This window comes from Nycticebus coucang, chromosome 20 (genome assembly GCF_027406575.1).
Source record: "Nycticebus coucang isolate mNycCou1 chromosome 20, mNycCou1.pri, whole genome shotgun sequence".
In the NCBI taxonomy this organism is placed as follows: domain Eukaryota; kingdom Metazoa; phylum Chordata; class Mammalia; order Primates; family Lorisidae; genus Nycticebus; species Nycticebus coucang.
This window is the reverse complement of record NC_069799.1, coordinates 11,250,343-11,267,373: the sequence shown is the minus strand read 5'-3', so window position 1 is coordinate 11,267,373 and position 17,031 is coordinate 11,250,343. Positions and strand designations below refer to the sequence as shown.

Below are 17,031 nucleotides of genomic sequence, written 5' to 3'. Positions count from 1 at the left end.
GGTGTAACTGCATGGAGGTCCACCCATATTGGTGCCACCCATGACAATACACCTATTCATAAATCCTCCAATAAATCACCCACTTCTGACAAATGGGATTCATCTGAGTTTTCCTTTGGTGTCTTGGCTCTTTCTACATTTAGGTATCACAATTGCTGAGATCACCAACACAAGTCCACTAATACGAGGAAAGGGTAAGAATGTTTGTAAGGGAGAATCCGGAGTGTTACTCCTCATCCAACTGGGGTAGTGTTGGTCCTTGGTGAGATGCATGTGGACTACTGAATATAGGGATGACCCTAAAATGGCCATGGGACTAGAGAACTTGACAGTAGAATACTGCATTACACTCTAGTGTAAGATCACCAGGTGCAGGAACAATGCATCAGCCGGCTTGGCGCCTGTGGCTCAAGCGGCGAAGGCACCAGCCACATACACCTGAGCTGGTGGATTCGAATCCAGCCTGGGCCCACCAAACAACAATGACGGCTGCAACCAAAAAATAGCTGGACATTGTGGTGGGCACCTGTAGTCCCAGCTACTTGGGAGGCAGAAGCAGATACTTAACCCCAGGAGTTGGATGTTGCTGTGAGCTGTGATGTCACAGCACTCTACCCAGGGAGACAGCTTGAGGATCTGTCTCAAAAAAAAAAAAAAAAAAAAATGGATCAGCCATTTCTCAGAGCTCTGCAAGTGACCACAGAAGGAACTTCTCTGCTGAAAGTCCAAGGGTAGATGAAGAATTACTGTCAGGAAACATATGAAAATATCGACATTTATAGTAGCAGTTAGCATTGTAGACAAGTGTATAACTGAGAAGTTGCAGTTGGAAACTCAATCCTGGTACATTGTGCAGCCTGGAGGGTGGAAGCTTCCCCAGGCTAAAGTGTGAGCATTTCACAGTACACCTGTGTTCAGCAACTTGAAGGCAACATGTATGTATATGTTCAGTCTAACTGAAGAGGTGGCAAGTAAAAAAGATAGGATTCTTATGGGGGTGACTCTGCCCCTGAAGTCATAAGATATGTTAAGCAATGAATTTAATGTAATACAGATAAACTAAATTTGCTATGAGAATTTGGAAAATGTCATTTGCTTGGAAACAATGAACTCTTTTGAAATTATCTGTCTTGAACCACTATTTCCATGTTCTTATGAAGATAGCTACACATGCATTTATCTCTCTACAATCCTCACACATGGTTTTTTTATCTTGACATATTGCATGGTGTGGTCAGTCTAAATCAAAACAGCTCTATGTGTTCAATTGGCCAAGAAAGGGGCATCAACAAAGAAAAATATTAATAAAAATTTATGAATCGTGAGTGACACCTGTAGCTCAGTAGGTATGGCCCTGGCCAAACACACCAAGGCTGGCAGGTTCAAACTGGGTCAGGGCCAGCTAATACAACAATGACAATTGCAACAAAAAAATGGCCGGGCATTGTGGCGGGCGCCTGTAGTCACAGATACTTGGGAAGGTAAGGGAAGAGAATCACTTGAGCTGAAGAGTTTGAGGTTGCTGTGAGCAGTGATACCATGGCACTCTACCCAGTGTGACACCGTGAGACTCTTAAAAAAAAAATTATGAACCGCGATTTAGGATTTAAAAGTATAGCTTCAAATTTTTATCCCATATAACTAAGTATAAGAACATTCTTCTAGGTACAAGGAAGAGAAAAGAACAAAGAAGCAACATTGAAACAATATTGTGAAAAATATTGAATTAGATCCTTGGAAAAAAAGGTAACTAAAGTACTTATTCCACTGTGTGACCCAAATAGTACATTATTTTCAAATGTTAATTGCAATCTTGGATAAGATAAGAACGTTTAGCATTAGTGACAGAATTGCATTTCATTCATTGTATATGAGTGTTAATACATTAAAAACTGGTGTGCACCCATATCTCAGTGGTTAGGGTGTCAGCCACAAGCAAAGGGGCTGGTGGGTTTGAACCTGGCCTGGGCCTGCCAAACAAAAAAATAGGCAGGCATTGAGGAAGGCGCCTGTAGTCCCATCTACTAGGGAGGCTGAGGAAAAGAACTGCTTCAGCTCAAGAGTTTGAGGTTGCTATGAGCTATGAAGCCACTGCACCATACAGAGGACAAAAAAGTGAGACTCTGTTCCAATTAAAAAAAAAAACCTAAAAAAGGAGAAAACATTAAAAACAATATAGTTTTAATTATCAAGACAACCATATTAGCCTAGAGCCTAAATACAACCATTTTTAAATCCACTATGTGCATTTTGTTCACACTCTTGTCTAATATAGTGATGTTAAAGTTATGCTTTCTTTAAAAATTGAGCCTGTTTAGTGGACATTGATTTGAATACATTTGTGACCTTTCAGGTAGCAGTTATCTTTCCTGTCGTCTGATATTAATTACGTAAAATTTATCTCAATTTTCCTCTGATATCTATAAAAATGGTTTTCTTCCTACTCATATTACATCAATTACAATACCCAATTTTTATGTCTTCTATCATACTGACGAATATGCAAGACTAATATTTTACTCTGAAGATGCCAGTATTTAACTAACTGGGCTGTTTTTTCCTACTTAAGACACAACTGGTAAAATAATACATTTTCAAAATATAGAATATTTCTTTCTTACTTTAACATTGAGAAAGAAATGTTCTGATTCCACAATGGATGCTTACGTGCATCACTGTTTTAGGATTAACTCCTCCAACCCACAAAACTACATGTTTCTTTCTTTCTTTATTTTTTTTTTTTGAGACAGAGTCTCACTATGTCGCCCTCAGTAGAGTGCTGTGGTGTCACAGCTCACAGCAACTTCCAATGCTTGGGCTCAAGTGATTCTCTTGCCTCAGCCTCCCAAGTAGCTGGAACAACAGGCGACCACCACAATGCCCAGCTATTTCTTGCTGTTGTTGTTGTCATTGTTGTTTAGCAGACTCGGGCCAGGTTTGAACCTGCCTGCCCCAGTATATGTGACCGCCACCCTAACCGCTGAGCTATGGGAGCCGAGCCCCTTTAGTTTTAGGGGGGGTTTTTGAGAGTCTCAAGTTGTTGCCCTGGGAAGAGTGTAGTGGCATCACAGCTTACAGCAACCTCAAACTCTTGGGCTTAAGCAATTCTCTTGCCTCAGACTCCCAAATCCTTTAGTTTTTTTAAAGAAAGAGTCTGACATCCTCATTCTCAGTAGAGAAGTGTTATGTCATAGCTCACATAAATATCAAACTTTTGGCCTCAAGAGACCCTCTTGCCTCAGCCTACCAATCACCTAGAACTCAGGGCACCCACCACAATGCCCAGCTTCTTTTATTTTTTAAGAGATAGGGTCTCACTCTTGCGCTGGGTGATCTCAAACTACTGAGCTTAGGCAACCCACCTTCCTCAGTCTCCCAGAGTGCTAGGATTACTGGCCTGAACCATTACACTCAGCATCCTTCAGTTTTTATTGCTGTGAGAACCCTGATGTTACATTTTAACTAATACTTCTGCCCCTTTATAGTAAAGTTTCCTTTACTATATGGTATGGTACTGTGTGGTACTGACCTTACAGAAGGAAATAGAGCAATAGAATAGAGAAAACAGAAATAAACTCACTTATGTAGTCAACTGGTTATTGACAAGGACACCAGGACATGTGAGGGAGAAAGTATAAACTCACCAATAAATAATAATAAAAAGTGGGTATGTCTGTGCACAAAAATAAAATTGAACTTTCATACTGTATACAGAAATAAGCTCAAAATACACAAACATGTAATAGAATACCAGAAACTACTGAAGTTCTATAATAAAGCACACAGAACAACGTCTTTGACATTATTATATATATTACACCAACAATTACAACCAACAAACCAAAACAAGACTATATCAAACTAAAAAGTATCTATAAAGAAAAAAAAGGAAAAAAATGCATAAAAGAACAACAAAAGGATTGGAAAAATACATACCTGATGAATGTAATATTTATAATATATGAGGACCTCCAGCAACACGAACAAAAAGTTTCATCTGACTTAAAATGTTCAAAGGACCTCAATAGATGTTTCTCCAAAGACTTAAGAGTGGCCAATAAGTTTATCAAAAGCTACTCAGCATTCATTATTCATCAGGAAAATGCAAGTCAAACCACAATGAACTATCACCTCATAGTTATAATGACTGCTACAAAAAGTCAAGAGCTAATAACACATTGGCAAAGAGGAGGAGAAAAGGAAACTCTGGTACAAATGCAGTGGGAATGTAAATTGATGCAGCCATTATGGAGAACAGAATGGTGCGTGTCAGATATTTAAAAAGAGAAGCATGGTGGTGCCTGCGGCTCAAAGGGGTAGGGCGCCGGCATATCAAATGCAGCCAACGGCCAAAAAAAAAACTGCAAAAAAAAAGGAAGCAAATATATGCATATATTCACAGGCATGTGTGTGATTGTACATGATTGTTTGCTGGCATGAATGCAAGTAAGCATAAGAATGTGTGTGTGTGGGCAGCGCCTGTGGCTCAAAAGAGTAGGGCGCCGGCCCCATATGCCGGAGGTGGTGGGTTCAAACCCAGCCCTGGCCAAAAACTGCAAAAAAAAAAAAAAAAAAATGTGTGTGTGCTCACATGTAGACAGATAATGTGCAGACATGTGAATATGCATGTTTCCGGAAATGAACTTAAGTTTGCTGTGTATGTACATGTGGACACACAAGCTAATTCATATGAAGACCTATGTGTGAGTGTGTAAGAGTGATCATATGTGTGTACAGCATGTTTTTAAGAGTAAATTTGTATATACATATGTGAATAGGTACCCAGCTGTGTGTCTATAGGCGCATGAATGAGGATGTATATGCCAAAGATGTGTGTACATATGAGTGAATCTGAGTGTATGAGATTGCATTGAGTATATGTGAGTGAGCCCTTGCTTGTGCGGGCCTATGTGTAAGGGTGCATGTGTGCAGCTGCAAGCATGGGAAGAGTATGACAGGAGCATGTATATTTGCAGGCAGACCATTGAGCAGGTGTATGCTAATATATATCCAAGTGCACCTCTGGGGCATCTGCCCATACCCTGTGTTACCCATGGCCTACCCCAGCCTTTTTTCTCCAGAGTCTCACTGCTTCCTAGATATAGAGAGCTAGCCTGCTGTCATTTATCTGAGGGTTGTAGCTGATCCATTCTCCTGGGATTTTCCAAGCTATTGATAGCTCTCCTCTTCTTCCCACCCTAACCCAGATTTTGCTCTGCTAAGGCTATTGTCCCTGATGTTGACTTTGCTGTAAGAGGTTAAGTAGATGCTCTGGACTGCCACGGCATTTTTGCATGGCTATAATTGTCAGGGCAGTTGGTGGAGAATTGGTATCAGGGAGGGGACCTGAGGGGTAGTGATAGAGATGATGGCAGGGGTGAGGGTAGAGACAGAGAAGGAGATAGGGGACTTTCCCTCTTGAATTCTGCTAATGGGTACATAGGAAATGAGTGTGGGGGAGATGACAATGGCAGAACCCCATGAAGAATAGGAGAAAGGGAATTCTTAAATGACAGTTTCCAAACAAAACACACCTCTCCACTGGGTTGAAAACCATATTGACTTAAGTTTCTGGTGAAAAAGAACATGGGTTTATTAGCTTACAAGTAATAGATAAGGTGTTCCAAGACTGTTGGAGAAAATCTCATTTCTCTCTGTGCCTGTACCTTGCAGTGCCTCTCTGGCTTTAGCGACACTAGATGTCAACTTAATTTGGTCCACTTCTCTAAAATCAGACTAGGTGAGCCAGAGCTCAGTTTTCCAAGTTGAGAAGGGGGCAGTGTTGTCAGCTGAGCCTCTGGAAGTTCTTACCCTTTCTTTCCTTGCAAGGACCTTGAAGCAGTACTGACAGGCTCTAGCACAAGGCAGAATTGGAAAGTGGGCGAGTCTCAGGTTGAACCAACAACTAAGGTAGCCATGCTCTCTGCTTTGCTCCCAGGAGCCAAGAGAATGCAAGGTCCTGGTGGGTGAACTATGGTATGGAAGTCATTAATGCTGTCTCTGGCCCTCAGTTTCCCTACCTGCAAAATGTGGGGCTCTTCCTGTCTGTCACTAAAGAGTTTCAACTTTGACAGGTGGGTGGGTGAAAAGTAAAACAGGTGAGGGTAAAGCATGGGCCCTGGGAACTTTATGTCTGTATTCCTTGCATGTTGAGAGTGAACCTGGCTTCTGGAATAACTCAGGATGAATAAACTGGGACAGAGAACTAAAAAAAACAAAACAAACAAAAAAAAACCCAAAAACACCAATATTGAAGAACAAGAACAAAACCCAGAAGTTCCATTCAATTTCTCATCTCACTTCTGGGTATATATCCAGAGGAAATGAAATCAGTAACACAAAGACATATCTACTCATACTGTTATACCAGGTTATTCACATTATGTAATACTGTGAATATTACAGCCATAAAAAGGGCAATTCTGCAGTTTATGACAACATGGATAGATGAACCAGGTGGAAACTATGGTAATTGATATCCAAAATAGACATACAACTACAGTATAACATGAGCTATTTGCAAAACGTAAAAAGGTAGAGATTATAGAAGTACAGAGTAGAATGATGTTTACCAATAGAGGGAGGAGACAAAAATAGCGAGATTATTTTTCAAAGAGTATGAACTTTCATTTACATGATGGATATAATGTACGCCCCTGTGAATGTAGTTAGCAGTACCATATGGAACACTTGAGATGAAGTCATACTCCCAACTCGATTAAGAGCAGAGACCTTAATCGAGGTCTCTGGATTCATCTTGGCCACACACATTGGCCACACACACTGAAGCTGGTGAGTTAGATCCCAGCCTGGGCCAGCTAAACAACAAGAGCAACAGCAACAAAAAAATATCCGGGTGTTGGTGGTGGGCGCCTGTAGTCCCAGCTACTTGGGAGGCTGAGCCAAGAGGATCACTTGAACCCAAGAGTTTGAGGTTGCTGTGAGCTAAGACACCACAGCACTCTACCGAAGGTGAGCAAGTAAGATTCTGTCCCAAAAAAAAAAAAAAGAAGTAGCTAGAAATATGCAACGTTTTTCCCAGGACCCACAGAGGAGTAGACCATAACCCTCACAGGCCAAGGGGAGAACTTGACTCCCATTGTGAATATGATGGAAGATCACGGAAGGGGAATCATCAGATAATATTTTTCACAATCTTAAGGAGAATCAATTCTTAGGTACTTAAAAGCATAAGAAAGATGTTCTTCTGAGATAACAAGAGAAAGAAACCTAGGCTTCTCAACAATGACTTTCATTATGCCAGAGTTTCTAAACCCACACTTTAAGGTCTGGCTTCTTTCTTGAACTTTGGACCTATCACCTGTGTCATCTGCTTCATTCACTTCTTCCTACTGGGATTCCTCTCTCTTTACATTTGTTTCAAAATGGAAAACCAGGTCCGGCTTACAGACAGCAGGTTCTATTACATTAGAAAAAGTCATATGAATTTTGATTGGGGTTCTTCAATTTTCAGTTTTGTATTGTAGTCAATAGAGGAAAAATTACAGAAGGTTCTAAAAATTTATTTTTAACAGACAGTCCTGGTAGAATATTTAGAACATATTCTTAAGTATTTAAGTATTTAGTATGGTATTTAGCAAGGAAGAGAGAATAATATAGAACATGCTAGGACATTATTCTCCAATTACTATTTTCAGACAGCCTTTGAAAAATGTTTAATAAGAAGAATTTTAAATTTGTGGCTCCTGTGCTTCATATTCAAATATGACTGTATTAAAAATAAACAGGGGGCGGCGCCTGTGGCTCAGTCGGTAAGGCACCGGCCCCATATAACGAGGGTGGTGGGTTCAAACCCGGTCCCGGCTGAACTGCAACCAAAAAATAGCTGGGCGTTGTGGCAGGCACCTGTAGTCCCAGCTACTCGGGAGGCTGAGGCAAGAGAATCGCTTAAGCCCAGGAGTTGGAGGTTGCTGTGAGCTGTGTGATGCCATGGCACTCTACCAAGGGCCATAAAGTGAGACTCTGTCTCTACAAAAAAAAAATAAAATAAAATAAACAGGAAGGGTTTGCTGCCTATAGCACAGTGGTTACGGTGACAGCCACATACTCCGAGGCTGGCATGTTCAAACCCGGCAAGGGCCAACCAAACAACAATGATGACAAGTGCAACAAAAAAATAGCCAGGTGTTGTGGCAGGTGCCTGTAGGCCCAGCTAGTTGGGAGGCTGAGGCAAGAGAATCACTTAAGCTCAAGAGTTGGAGGTTGCTGTGAGCTGTGATGCTACAGTATTCGACTAAGGGCGACATAGTGATACTCTGTCTCAAAATAAATAAATAAACAAACAAACAAACAGGAGGGGAAGACACAAAACAATAGTTCATCCTTTCATATGGAACCAGAAAAAAAAAAAAACCTGCACAGTCAATACAATTCCTTTTTTTTTTGTTTTTTTGCAGTTTTTTGCTAGGGCTGGGTTTGAACCCGCCACCTCCAGCATCTGGGGCTGGTGCCCTACTCCTTTGAGCCACAAGCACTGTTCTGCCAACACAATTCTTAGCAATAGAAAGAACTGAAGGCATCACCCTACTAGACTTCAGGTTATACTACAAATTCAGTGATCAAAACAAATGGTCTTGGCACAAAATTGGAGACATAGATCTATGGAACAGAATAGAACACCTAGAGAGGAAACAAGTCTCTAATCATCATCTGACCATCAATAATCCAAACAAAAGCATACACTGGGGGAAAGGATTACTATTCATAAAATGGTGCTGGAAGAATTGGATAACCACAGGTTATCACATCACAGAAACTGGAGTCACATCTCTCACCTCTTACACAAACTGACCCACAATGAATAAAAGATTGAAATATGAGACACAAATTGATAAAAATCCTATAAGTATAGGGAAAACTTTTTTTTTTTTTTTTTTTTTGTAGAGACAGAGTCTCACTTTATCGCCCCTGGTAGAGTGCCGTGGCGTCACACAGCTCACAGCAACCTCCAAATCCTCGGGCTTAGGCGATTCTCTTGACTTAGCCTCCCAAGTAGCTGGGACTACAGGCGCCCGCCACAACGCCCGGCTATTTTTTGGTTGCAGTTTGGCCAGGGCTGAGTTTGAACCTGCCACCCTCGGCATATGGGGCCAGCGCCCTACCCGCTGAGCCACAGGCGCCACCCAGGGAAAACTCTTGATGATATCAACCTGTGGAAAAGACTCAGTTGCCAATCACAACAACAATAGAAACAAATAAATGACATTTAAATAAGCTAAAAAGATTCTACACAGCTAAGGACACAATAATAAAAGCAAACAGACAGGGTGGCGCCTGTGGCTCAGTGAGTAGGGCGCCGGTCCCATATGCCGGAGGTGGCGGGTTCAAACCCAGCCCCGGCCAAAAACCACAAAAAAAATAAAATTAAATTAAATTAAATTAAAAAAAAAAAAAAAAGCAAACAGACAATCTTCACCATGGGAAAAGATATTTGCATGTCATAAATCTGACATGGGGTTGATAACTAAAATCTACAGTGAACTCAAATTAATCAACAAAATAAGAACAAACAATCTCATCAATCACTGGGCAAGAGTTAAGAATAAAACTTCTAAAGGGGCGGCGCCTGTGACTCAAAGGGTTGGGGCACCAACCCCATATGCCGGAGGTGGTAGGTTCAAACCCAGCCTCGGCCAAAATCTGCAAAAAAAAAAAAAAAAAAAACTTCTGAAGACAGGTGAATGGCTAACAAACACATGAAAAAGTGCTCATCATCCCTAATCATCAGGGAAAGGCAAATCAAAATCACACTGAGATATCACCTAACCCCTGTGAGAACAGCCCACATCACAAAGTCCCAAAGCTCCAGATGCTCCTGTGGTTGCAAAAAGGAAACACATTCATATTGGTGGTGAGACTTCAAACTAATACAGCCTCTTTGGAAAGAAGTATGGAGAATCCTCAAAGAACTCAAAGTAAACCTTCTACTTAATCTCCCAATCTCATTACTAGGTATCTACCAAGAAGGAAAAAAATCATTTTATCATAAGGGCATTTGCACTAGAATATTTATCACAGCTCAATTTACAAATGCCAAGATGTGGAATCAACCCATGAATGGATAAATTAACTGTGGTAAATGTATACCATGGAATATTATTCAGCCACAAAAATGAAGGAGACTTTCCATCTTTTATGTTCACCTGGATGGAGTTGGACAACATTTTTTATAATGAGGTATCAAAAGAATGGAAACCAGCTTGGCTCCCGCAGTGAGCCTGCTAAACAACAATAACAACTCTAACAAAAAACAGCCAGGCGTTGTGGCCGAAGCCTCTAATCCCAGCTACTCAGGAAGCTGAGGCAAGAGAATCTCTTCAGCCCAAGAGTTTGAGGTTGCTGTAAGCTGTGACGTTACAGCACTCTACCAAGGGTGACATAGTGAGATTCTGTCACCCCCACACGTGACTGGTATGGGCAAGAACAGGTTTATCAAAGGAAAGTGTATCCCCAAACAAGGAAGATAGCAAATATAACAAAAAGATTCCCATTATATCAGGGAAGACAAGATAGCCACTTGAAATGAGATGGTGGCAGCAAAAACGGCAAAAGCAGGCAGCTTCAAAATACACTTTAGAGATTCAGTGAGAGGGTAAAAAAGAAAGAATGGAAAACCAAGTATGTACTATACTTAATATTAATATGAGGCCTGTAAATGAACAAATACAGGCCTTAATGCGAATAACTCAAATGAATTCAACTGCAGGGCAAGGTGGAGGGGGGAGAGGGGATTGGTGAGCTCTCACCTAAAGGGACCTAATTAAGTGAATATCCATAATCCCAGGTGAGGGCACAACTACCGTAGGGACTTCACCTAACAAAACATAAACCTTAGCATGCTGTTCCTCATACTAATCTGAGATGAAAAGAATTAAAAAATGGGACAAACCGAATTTGAAGGTGTAGAAATGAATATTTTATATCACTGAATTTTTAGAATCACCACTAAACTAGAGTGAAACTCAAAGTCAACTGAAGAAAGAAGGTAGGTGGCGCCTATAGCTCAGTGGGTAGGGTGGTGGCCACATACACCAAGGCTGGCAGGTTCGAGCCCGGCCTGGGCCTGCTAAACAACAACTGCAACCAAAAAATAGGTGGAAGTTGTGGTGGGCACCTGTGGTCCCAGCTACTTGGGAGGCTGAGGCAAAAGAATAGGTTGAGCCCAAGAGTTTCAGGTTGCTGTTAGCTGTGATTCCAGGATACTCTACAGAGGGTACCAGCTTGAGACTGTCTCAAAAAAAGAAAAAAGAAAGAAGGTAAATAATGAAGTCAACAAAAGGATTTTTTGTATGTTAATGAACATCAATCTTTTTTCCTAAAGTCAGGAATCTGAAACTTGTTCATACAAAGCACAAGCTTCAAAGACACATTTAGCAAAGGAAAGAAGTAACACCTTTCAGGTAAGTTAGAGATTCTGGAAGTAAAGAATCTCACCCACAGAAACCATCTCTATACAAATTCCGCTGAGTAGGGTCCAGGTATTCCCACTCCTCTGCAGTAAATTCTATGGTAATATCTCTGAATGTCACCAGCTCCTAAAATAAAAAATAAAGAAATAACACATTCAATGTGTGATCATGGGCAGACTGTTTTCAGTGTCCAGGTATTCCAACTCATTCAGAGAGAATTCTCTGCCCACATAACAAAACATCAGCAATTCCTAAAGAATGGGAAAATAAATATGTATATAGCTGGGCATTCTGGCTGGGCGCCTGTAATCCCAGCTACTTGGGAGTCTGAGGCAGGAGAATCACTTAACCAAGAGTTGGAGGTAGCTGTGAACTGTGATGCCAGGGCACTCTACCCAGGGTGACACAGTGAGACCCTATCTCAAACAAAAAAAGAAAAGAAAAAAGAAAAAAAAGATAAGGGCTATAAAGTGAGACTCTGTCTCTACAAAAAAAAAGAAAAAATACACAGAGTATGACAAGAATACAGCAATTCTTTTTGGACACTTGTAAAATAGTAGATGTCATTCTAGCAGTTTTCACATATTAATGCTTAAAACCACAAAAATAATCTATGAAAAAAACACTGTTCTTTTATGAGAATGTTTTGCCAATTATCCTGTAAAAAATAGAGCCTGAGGCTGGGTGCCTGTAGCTCAGCGGCTAGGGTGCCGGCCACATACACCATAGGTGGGCCTGCCAAACAACAATGACAACTACAACCAAAAATTACAGGGCCTTGTGACAGGCACTTGTAGTCCCAGCTACTTGGGAGGCTCAGGAAAGAGAATCACTTAAGCCCAAGAGTTTGAGGTTGCTGTCAGCTTTGCCACTATGGCACCCTACTGAGGGCGACATAATGAGACACTGTCTCAAAAAAAATAAAAATAAAAATAAGAGCCTGACTTTTACTGCATTAGAATAATGCTGAAGTAGACTTGATCACAAGGGTCATACAGGTCATGATACAGAGCCAACCTCAAACAAATGTTCAGAGAGGATTTTGTAACAGAGAAGAGTAGTGAAAACAAGCTAAGAAGGCAGCAACACAAAACTGATCAAATAAATCTAATTCTTTATGCATACAAATGCATAGAAATTGTAGCCATACGCACATTAAAAGTGACAGAGTAGAACACTTTTCTTAATAAATATATGTAATTGGGCAGCGCCTGTGAGTAGGGTGCCCGCCCCATGTACCAAGGGTGGCGGGTTCGAACCCGGCCCTGGCCAAACTGCAACAAAAAATACCCAGGCGTTCTGGCGGACGGGTGTGGTCCCAGTTACTCCGGAGGCTCAGGCAAGAGAATAACCAAAGCCCAAGAGCTGGAGGTTGCTGTGAGCTATGTCGCCATGGCAATCTACCGAGGGCGCCAACATGAGACTCTTCTCTAAAAAAAAAAATAATAGTAATAATAGAGCGGCACCTGTGGCTCAGTGGGTAGGGCGCCGGCCCCATATACCGAGGGTGGAGGGTTCAAGCCCAGCCCCGGCCAAACTGCAACAAAAAAATAGCCTGTAGTCCCAGCTACTCGGGAGACTGAGGCAAGAGAATCACCTAAGCCCAGGAGTTGGAGGTTGCTGTGAGCTGTGTGACGCCACGGCACTCTACCGAGGGCGATAAAGTGAGACTCTGCCTCTACAAAAAAATAAATAAATAAATAATAATAATAATAATAATGAAATACATAAATATGGGCGGCGCCTGTGGCTCAGTGAGTAGGGCACCGGCCCCATATGCCGAGGGTGGCGGGTTCAAACCCAGCCTCGGCCAAACTGCAACAACAAAAAAAAAATAGCCGGGCCTTGGGGTGGGCGCCTGTAGTCCCGGCTGTTCGGGAGGCTGAGGCAAGAGAATCATGTAAGCCCAAGAGTTAGAGGTTGCTGTGAGCCGCGTGACGCCACAGCACTCTACCCGAGGGCGGTACAGTGAGACTGTCTCTACAAAAAAAAAAAAAGAAGAAGAAATAAATAAATATATGTAATTGTAAAGAAACTATAAATCTGTTGATAATTTTAAATATACTATAGAGACCACAACAAAGCTATTAACTAATATCTAAGCTATTTTTTTTTTGAGACAGAGTCTCACTTTGAGACTCAAAAAAATAAAATAAATTAAGAAAAAATAAATAGCTACCCACTGCTCTGTGAAAAATGATAAAGTATAGTAAAGGACATACTTTACAGTAAAGGATATCTCTTTGTAAAATATAGCAAAGGACAAATAGTGGATAATGTGAATTGGGCAGTGGAAATTTACATTTGGAAAAAAAAAAGGAATTGACATTTGAGAATGTGGGGGATAAAGCAGAAATTGAAGATTTTCCTACAAGCCCTAGGAGAGTTATGCTGAAAAACAGGGTGGTCGATTCGGGATTCTGCTTGCCATACCTTGGGAAAATGCTGGGAGAAACAAGCCCTTCTGTAGAGTGTTAAAATAACTAGCAGTTCACTGACTTCTTTGCTAAATTCCTAGGTAGGGATACTGAAATCTAACTCAAATGCTTTATTTGTAAATTACTAATTTAAAGAGAAACAAAAATTTAGGCTTAAGCAAATACAAATGGCCAATTAACCTGTGAAAACATAACCTCAAGATAAGTCACCTGGACAATCCAAATGAGTTGACGACATTACTGTAACCAAGCAATTTTTGGATTTGGTTTGCTACTTCCTGACCCTTCTAAAAGCCTTCAGCCCTGCTTGTGGACAACCAAACAGAAATCATGGTTAGGGGCTAGAGGCCGGGCTCCCGCTGCTCAATGGTTAGGCCTCTGGCCCAGGCCTGCTGAAAAAAAAAAAAAAAAAAAAAATAGGCTCGGTGCCTGTACCTCAGCGGCTAAGGCGCCAGCCACATACACTAGCGCTAGCAGGTTCGAACCCAGCCCGGGCCTGCCAAACAACAGTGACAACTACAACCAAAAAATAGCCGGGCGCTGTGGCAGGCACCTGTAGTCCCAGTTACTTGGGAGGCTGAAGCAAAAGAATCACTTAAGCCCAAGAGTTGGAGGTTGCTGTGAGCTGTGACGTCACCGCACTCTTGCTGTGGGCGACAAAGTGAGACTCTGTCTCAATTAAAAAAAAAAAAAAAAAGAGGAAATCATGGCTGTGGGCTTTCTGACCCATGCACTACTCTTTGTTCTAATAAACTCTTTGAACTTTAAGCAGTCTTACTTCAAATCCTTATTTCTTCTTTTTTGAGACAAACTCTCATGCTGTCCCCCTGGATAGCGTTCCATAAAGTCATAGCCCACAGCAACCTCAAACACTTCGCCTCAAGCGATCCGATCCTCTAACCTCAGCCTTCCAAGTTGCTGGGACTGTAATTGCCTATAATATAACTAGCCAAGTTTCTCCATTTTTTAGTAGAGATGGGGCTTCGATGTTGCTCAGGCTGGTGTTGAACTCCTGAGCTCACGCGGGACCACCCACCTCGCCCTCCCAAAGTGGTAAAATTACAGGCATGAGCCACCACAGCCAGCGCTTAGTTTAATTTTCAACAGGAAAAAAAGACCGATTAGGCACTGCACTGATCATGCAGCTGAGTGGGATCCTCCCCCGATGACGCCTCCTTCCTGCCCAGTCTGGGGAGACGTGGGGCTGCAGGGACAGAGCTGCTGACAAATGGCTTTCTTCTGTCAAGTCACGCCCAGGGTCCTTGCAGCCAACTGTAGCCGCCACCCTGTACTCAGGACGGTCTGAGGCCTGAGCGGCACCTACCAGCAGGCACTTGGGCCTACAGACTCTGCAGATGACCCGGCAGGTCTCAAACCACAGCTAATTCCGGCGGATTCCCATCCCCTAGGACAACCAGCCCCACATACTCACCATTTCCTGGCTTCCTTGTTGTCCCAGCATCCTCCTTACAGATTTTTCAGTACTTACCGGTCACAGGCTACTGAGCACGTGGCACGCACACCTGGACTCTCCACAGAGAAGAGGAAGGAGCAATGAACTCGGTTTGACCTTGGCGGGCTGATGCAGGAGACAAACGCCAGAATAGATTGTGGAAACCGCCCCTTTCAGTCCCTTCCAGCTCCTGATTGGACAGATCCCACTTGCGTGCTCCTGATTGGGTAAGGCCCCAAGCCCTGCCCCTAATGCCCTGAGTGACAGGTTCTGACTTTAACCGGCAATCAAGGTTTCCTCTCCTTTCAGGGGCCTGGCGCTTCCTGGAGAACATTTGTGTTTTATCTTCTAAATAATGTTATATCCATTAAAATGATATCTATAATATTCAAAATTGGGCTTGGCGCCTGTTGCTCAGCGGTTAGGGCGCTGGCCAAATACACCAGAGCTGGCGGGTTTGAAACCGGCTGGGGCAACTGCAACAAAAAAAATAGCCGGGCGTTGTGAAGGGCGCTGTGAAGGGCGCCTGTAGTCCCAGCTACTTGGGAGGGTGAGGCAAGAGAATCGCTTAATCCCAGGAGTTTGAGGTTGCTGTGAGCTGTGATGTCACTACACTCTACTGAGGGCAGCAAAGTCAGACTCTGTCTCAAAAAATTTTTTTTGCAAAATCGAAAACTGCAATGATAAATACTTCAAAATTTTAGATTTGGAGCCAGGAAAATGCTGGCTCCTCCATGAATTCCACTATTTTTTCAAGGCCAAAGAAAGATCAGGTGAGGCCAGGAGACCTTTGAGACCAGCCTGGACAACATAGAGAGGAGCCACCTCTACAACATGTTAAAACAAATGAGCCAGGCGTGGTGCTGCATGCCTCTACTCTCAGCTACTCAAGAGGCTGGGGTAGAAGGAGCCTAGGGCTGCAGGCTGCAGGGAGCTAGAATTATAATATGTATCGCAGTCTGTGCAACAGAGGAAATCCTAGTCTCTAAAATAAGCATTTATTTTTATTTTATTTCATATTTTATTTCTTTGTCGTCGCTCTCTCAGTCTTTATCTTTCTCCCTGTACATAAAATATATGTATGTAAGTCTATATAGGTATTATTCTTATTTTAATTTTTCTATTATCAACCAATGTTCAGATTCACTGATTCTTTCCTTTGCTTTACTGAAGCTATAGATAAGCCTACTGAAGACAAATTGCTTCTTTTACTGTATTTGGTTTTTTTATTATTAATTTTTTTTAATTTTTTTTAGTTTTTGGAGGCAGATTCTAGGTAGAGTGCCCTGGTGTCATAGCTCAGTGCCCTGGTGTCATAGCTCAGACCAATCTCTCTCTTGGGCTCAAGAGACCCTCTTCCCTCAGTTCTTCTATTTTTAGTAGAGACAGGGTTTCGCTTTTGCTCAGGCTGGTCTAAAACTCCTAAGCTCAAGCAATCCACCTGCTTCGGCCTCACAGAGTGCTAGGATTACAGGCATGAGCCACCAAGCTCAGCCTACTGTATTTTTATTAATATAATTTTTTCCTTTTTTTTTTTTTTTTGGCCGGGTCTGGGTTTGAACCTGCCACCTCCGGCATATGGGACTGGCGCCCTACTCCTTGAGCCACAGGCGCCGCCCAATTTTTTCCTTTTTATATTTTGTTACTCTTAGTAATTTTTTTTTTTTTTTTGAGACAGAGTCTCACTTTCTAACCCTTTGTAGAGTGTGTG

The 17,031-nt window shown here is 42.1% G+C and overlaps 1 long non-coding RNA gene across 1 annotated transcript in view; it reads right to left on the bottom strand.

The window, feature by feature from the left end:
• Positions 1–15,437, bottom strand: part of LOC128572646 (uncharacterized) — a 36,381-nt gene extending 20,944 nt beyond the window's left edge. Inside the window, exon 1 of the long non-coding RNA XR_008376218.1 lies at positions 15,300–15,437. This is a non-coding gene — a long non-coding RNA (uncharacterized LOC128572646). The remainder of the gene's footprint in view (positions 1–15,299) is intronic.
• Positions 15,438–17,031: the final 1,594 nt, after the last annotated feature.